Source organism: Eurytemora carolleeae, unplaced genomic scaffold, assembly GCF_000591075.1.
Source record: "Eurytemora carolleeae unplaced genomic scaffold, Eaff_2.0 scaffold818, whole genome shotgun sequence".
NCBI lineage: Eukaryota > Metazoa > Arthropoda > Copepoda > Calanoida > Temoridae > Eurytemora > Eurytemora carolleeae.
Window position 1 is genome coordinate 109,991 of NW_019396712.1, and position 6,103 is coordinate 116,093.

Consider the following 6,103-nt stretch of genomic DNA (forward strand, 5'->3'; position numbering starts at 1 on the left):
TTAACTACTTCAACCTATGCATAGCATGCGAACGAGGGGGGCGTCTCACACCCCAATAAAAAAGTCCTTAGTTAAAGATATATATGGTTTCGATGGGTGATCATACCCCAACATTTTAAGGCCAGCCAGGTCAGATTACACAAAGATTTAGACCCCCAGCCTTTATAGGGTTAAAACAAGTTCAATATTCTGTCGGTTTCCTACTTGCTTTCTAATGCATAGATCATTTAGTCACCTTTTCAGAGGAGCCATGCTTGGAAATTAATAACTTTTAAATGGAAAAATAAGAAGTTTCTTTGATTAGAAAATGGGTTCAAAATTATGTTTTTATATTGCAAATTGGGCATACACCACTTTGGTGGAGGGTCAAAATAGTCGCTTCAAAACGGAATTTAATTCAACAATTTTTTTTAAAAAATGATACAGTATTTTATATAAATTACATAAGTACCCAATAAATATATCAAGACAATTTTTAGAGTCCTTCTCTTTTCTGTATTTATTTATATTTGTACAATAATATAGATCATATTATTTAGGCAGTCTATCATAGGTCAGATTGGTAATCACTTCAGAAATTAAAAGTATTAATCTGTATATTTAGGATTGTTGCTATACAGTTTGACTAATTAAAGTTTGTTTGATTTATCCATGTTCAGCTGTTCTTTCAGGCACTCAATTGCTTAAGATAAAAATATTCAAATTAATATAATTTGAAAAACAAAACTTTCTTGTTTTTTTTTTCCTTTTAAGAAATAACAAGAGAAGAAAGATAAAAAAGAAATAAATTAAAATGAAATGTGAAATTTGTGAATATCTTTCTTGCATCGTTTCTATGCATAATGTTTCACATTATGTACAAAGTTGTAGATAATATTTCAGATAATATGATCTTCTTGAGAGCGGCCTTTTTTCATTGATAAACCTCTGCTCCTCCAAATAAAAAAGTGGTCTGAAAAAGTTAAGCATATGGAATCATTCTGCAATGTCACTCTTTCCGTCAGAATTTTCACAGACATGATCTATCTTTCTCTATATGTCAAGACAGAATTATCTTTTTGTTTAGTGGACTTAAACATTTAATTGCTAAGACATTGATTGTTATTAGATTTCTAAAACTCAGCTTTAGTATAAATATTCCTGATGAACCATTGGATTGTATTCCAATTCTTCTGCTCTTCTTCTTCAGTACAATCACCTAATGCACTTCCTAAATAGTTAGGGCTGGGCAATTCAGTGTTTTAGTTGAATGTTAAAATGTTGAGTTTTCACCATTTACAATTTTTTTGACTTGGTTTTACGAAATTGAACCCATTCCTACCTATAGTTAAAAAGAGTCCAAAGACTACAATTTGAGTATAGAGCATTGTAAGCTGGAAATTTGGAAACACAGTCAAAATTATATCATTAAGAAGTTTGCAGTTTTATCTTCTTTCAGCATTATGTAAATGAAAATAGTTGGAGAGACCTTTTGCTCCATTTCTTACATGGTTAGAAATCATGTGAAGTAAAAGTTTAAAAGATTTAATTTGATAAGAAATCTATCCTCTACAAAGTAGGGTTATAGCATTACTTTCCTGAGGATCTGAAGACCTTAAACTCTGTACTAGTATTGAATGTTTCATGTGATCATTTTTCCTCAATTATTGACTTTAAAGGGTAATAGTATACGGTGTGTCCCGTAATAAACATTAATTTCTAAAGCTGGGAATTTCAAAATTGTCTAATATTGCTAAGAAATCTCATGCCCCCCCTCCCCCCCCTAGAAAATATCTTTTGAGTTCAGGTACTGGGTTAAAATGCATATTCATAACCTAATTTATCAAGGCCAGCTCATTGACAAATAAATGTGACAGTTTGGGTGCTAAGGAGGTTTAAAATATGCCAAGAAAATGGTAAAAAAAACAAAGAAAAAAATATATTTCTGGTTTAGACAAATATCAATGTTTCTAAATCTATTTTAGATCTGTAGCTTTAGCCACGAAAAAGTTACGGGCTTTTATAGATTTGTTTTGATATGGACTGGACTTTTTATTGCCCTGTACCCTACCCTAGCATAAGAAAAATCCTTTTAATTTCTATTTATTAAAAGTCAACAAATTTTCAAAAATGAGTGTTTCGTGACCAAGTCTAGCTGCTTTAAATATCATAAAATATCATAATCTTGTCATACTCTGCTATGGGGTTTTAATTGGAACCAGGACTATGTCTCAGATCTCTAGGGAAAAAAACTACTTTTGTTAAGCTCACTCCCTCTGTGATAACTGTGCTTTGAATAGTACCAGCTACAGGTTCAATCTGTAAATGACTGCCCGATTAGTTTATTTATAACTGTAAAAATACAACATGCAGAGGAGAGAATATATACAAAATTAGTTAATGGAAAAAAAATCTTTACTAGCTCAAATATACAATTAACTCTAACATGGATTAATTTGAATTTAATTTGAACAAATGCTAGGATAAAAGATCAATTCTCATATGAAAGAATGTAATAATGCTTAAATAATACCTTTATGTGGCATAAGCAGATCATAACAATAATACTTTTGTATCAAATATCAAGTGGACTGATGATTGCTGCACTACAGACTTGTTCCCCCCCCCCCTAGACTTCAGGGGTTTCGCATCTTTTGCATGAAGAACTCAGGGGTGAGGGAATCCAAAAGGTGACGATTTTGTTGAGTAACAATGAGAGTGGTAGGACTTAAAAAACTATTAAGTATAATTTCAATTAGACAAGCTGGGCATAATTTAAAAGGCATGACAATGGAAAATTATTATCATTACAATATTAATCTATGTTAATTTCATGATGTGCATTTATGTTGTAATTCTCTGTTTCTTGGTACAAACAGTTCATGCAATAAGTCCCAAATTTTCTTTATTACCTAAATTGCTGAAAAGAATTAAATTGTCCTAAAAGATTTAATTGTTATCTTGGAATGTCCCCCCCCCCCTCTCATCTTCCTCTCTTAGCCAAATAACAGTTGCACTTCATACATATTTGGGACACCTCTATAGTCTTTACATAACCAGTAAAAAACCATACTAATAATTTAAATCTTTTTTAGTAGCTACTTAATCTAATAAAATAAAATGCATTTGATGCACATTGCACTTGATGCAATCAATCTAAAATTAAATCAAACAAAAAATACCTAACTGTTACTTCTATTGTTATTGAATTTGAAACTTTTAAAATTTTAATTTAGTCTAAAATATTGTTATTTGTATGAGTTTCATTCAGATAACTTCTCTCCTGGAACAGAGACAGAATTTAAAATGGTCACAAAAAAGTACTAACATTTCTGAAAAGAGAAAAATGTAGAGCTTAATTAAAATTGCTGAGGTCACATTTTTATTTTTCAATTTAGAAGGAAAAACCGTTTGCATATTCTTAGTTCCGAATAGTTAAAGCTACAATTTTAAATCAAACTTTAATTACTTAACCCCCTACAAATCAATAATTTCAAATTTTAAATTATCATTGATTTAATTTAAGAATATGTCACATTTTAGAAGAAAAGTTTGGAGCATGTTGCGATTTTGAGACATTTCACAGATTTGAATTAATGATACTTTTCAAGCATTTACACAACTTAGTAACAATACAACTTTTTTGCATTTGGTTTAATTCAAATAGTGAAGAAGTAAAAATATATGCTGCTCTAATATTTCAAATTAAAACAACTTACAACATTTAAGGTCATCTTTATCTCCGGTTTTAAAAGTATATCGTGGAAACATATTTCAGAATAATTTGTAAGATAGAAATATTTTTAGTGAACCATGCTTTTCAGTAAAACTAGGTTTTGTTCAGAATTGTTGAATAATCTTTAATTGTAAATTGTTATTAAAGTTGGTTTATGTTCGAAAACCCCTATAAGATTGAAATTTGAATGGAAATCCTTGGAATGATTTGAAAAGGTTTTCATTGAAAAGTGCTCACAGTCACAATTTTCAAAAAGAAGTAAATAGTTATTTATAGTTCTCATCTCATCATGTTTCATAATATGTTGGAAATAGTTTCTTTCATTGATATTTGCACTTGGGGCAGCTAGAGTTGTTAGTCATTTTTAAAGACGATAAAAAAATTATTTTTTGGGTGAAAAAAAAAAAACTACAGGGGGGGGGGTCAAATTGACCCTCCCCCCCAGCAGGAATAGGGTTAAAAGACACCTAGCTCTAGCTGTTGCCCAAATCTTATTGAACTTTGGCTTATTCTAATTTGTTAAAAAATTGGAACAATTTAGTTATTTTCCTTGACTAATGGTAAAGTTTTCATCTTCTTTCTGCACTAAAATAATTAGTGTAGGAGGATAATCCAAGTGTTGAATATGTTTTAACACATTTGCCTGAAATTCAATACAAATTCTTATAAATTTATAAATGTTTGCTTTCAGTATGATCCCACTTGACTTGACTGAAGAACTACATGGAATGGGTTGGGCATTGGGATATTTTTGAGCTTACTGTTCAATTGGAAACAAATATCAAAAATGCCAACACTCAAAACATGAACAAGTATGAACATTTTATCACAGATATAACAACTAGGGATGTGTCTGTTCACCCTTTTGAAATCGGCTCAAGAGGATATATCTCACCATCAAATAAAGCAAATCTAAAGAAACTGCATAAGTTCTGCAAACCCAATGTTAGTTTCAAAGCAATGTGCAAAAATCTATCAAGCCTTGCAGTGCTGTAATCATCCCACATATTTAGAAAAACGCTAGACTGGGACCAAGTAACTCCATTTCTGATAACCACCTTTGAATAACTAAACTATACTCATGCTAAAAGTCTTGTATTGCACCTGTTTTTTTTGCAAACCCTGTTAATTATTAAATGCAATATCCAGAGAAAAGATTATTAGCATTAAATAGTAAACTTTTATACTGTTTAATGTAATTTTGCTGTAGACAAATTTTTAAAATTTATTAATTGTTAATGAACTATTGGTATATTATGAAACTACTTCCTATTCACCATCACTGTCCCTCTTTCCTACAGTAACATATCCCACTATTTCAGTTATTGTGTCTGAAACAACAAACCTAACCACACAATGATTATTTTGAACCAACCACTTTCCTTCTGTAAAATATCCAACTATTGCAGTTATTGTGTCTGTAACAACAAACCTAACCACACAATGATTATTCTGAACCAATCACTTTCCTACTGTAAAATTTACTACTATTGCAGTTATTGTGTCTGTAACAATAAACCTAACCACACAATGATTTTACTGAACCATTGACTTTTCTGGGCATACAATTTTTCTGAACGAACGATCTCTTTAAAAAAAATGTCTGTATAAACTAACAATTTTTCTGAAACTGAGTTTTTTTATGAACAAACAATATAACTAAACATTTGAAGGAATAAATATAATTTCAAAAAGAGTATCAAAATAGTTAGCAAATTCACAGAAATTAAATTAGAAAAGAATTAACCAAAAAATAAAAAACAAAATTGTCAAAATTGAATGTTTAAAAAAAAAGTTTTTTCAACTGTTAAATTTTTTTCAAGAATGGCTGTTTCTGTTAACCATTTAAAGATTAACTGTTTGCCGTTCATTAACAGACTCTTCTTTCAGTAACTTTCGCTTCGTTAACAGAACTTTACCCAACCCTTGTTAAAGCTCTTGCTTTGATACTTTTGACCTTTTAAAAAACAAAACAAAAAAACGTTTACAAAACAATCAGTTTAATTTTCAGAAGTATGATGAAATTGAGTAGGTTGTGGAAGTGTAAATATCGGTTTCAGTTTACCTCAGTTGCTATGATAAATATGCACTTAGTAAAATCTAAGGAATCCTGTAAATTTTTCAGATCTATTCCATGCTCTACTATCAGCCGTTGTTGATCTCCATAATATTTGACAGTGTCCAATCTAAAATTTATCAATGGATATTTTTAAATTATTAAAATCATGATTTCTAAATAATGATTTGCCTGTGCTGTCATAATAACAATTTGCCATGATTGTTTACGTTTCTTAGGAGGTAAGGTCATTAGAATTTTGTATTTTTTTAAAAAGTACATTGATATTTAAATTACTAGATGTTAATGCTAAAAAAGTAGTTAATAAAATT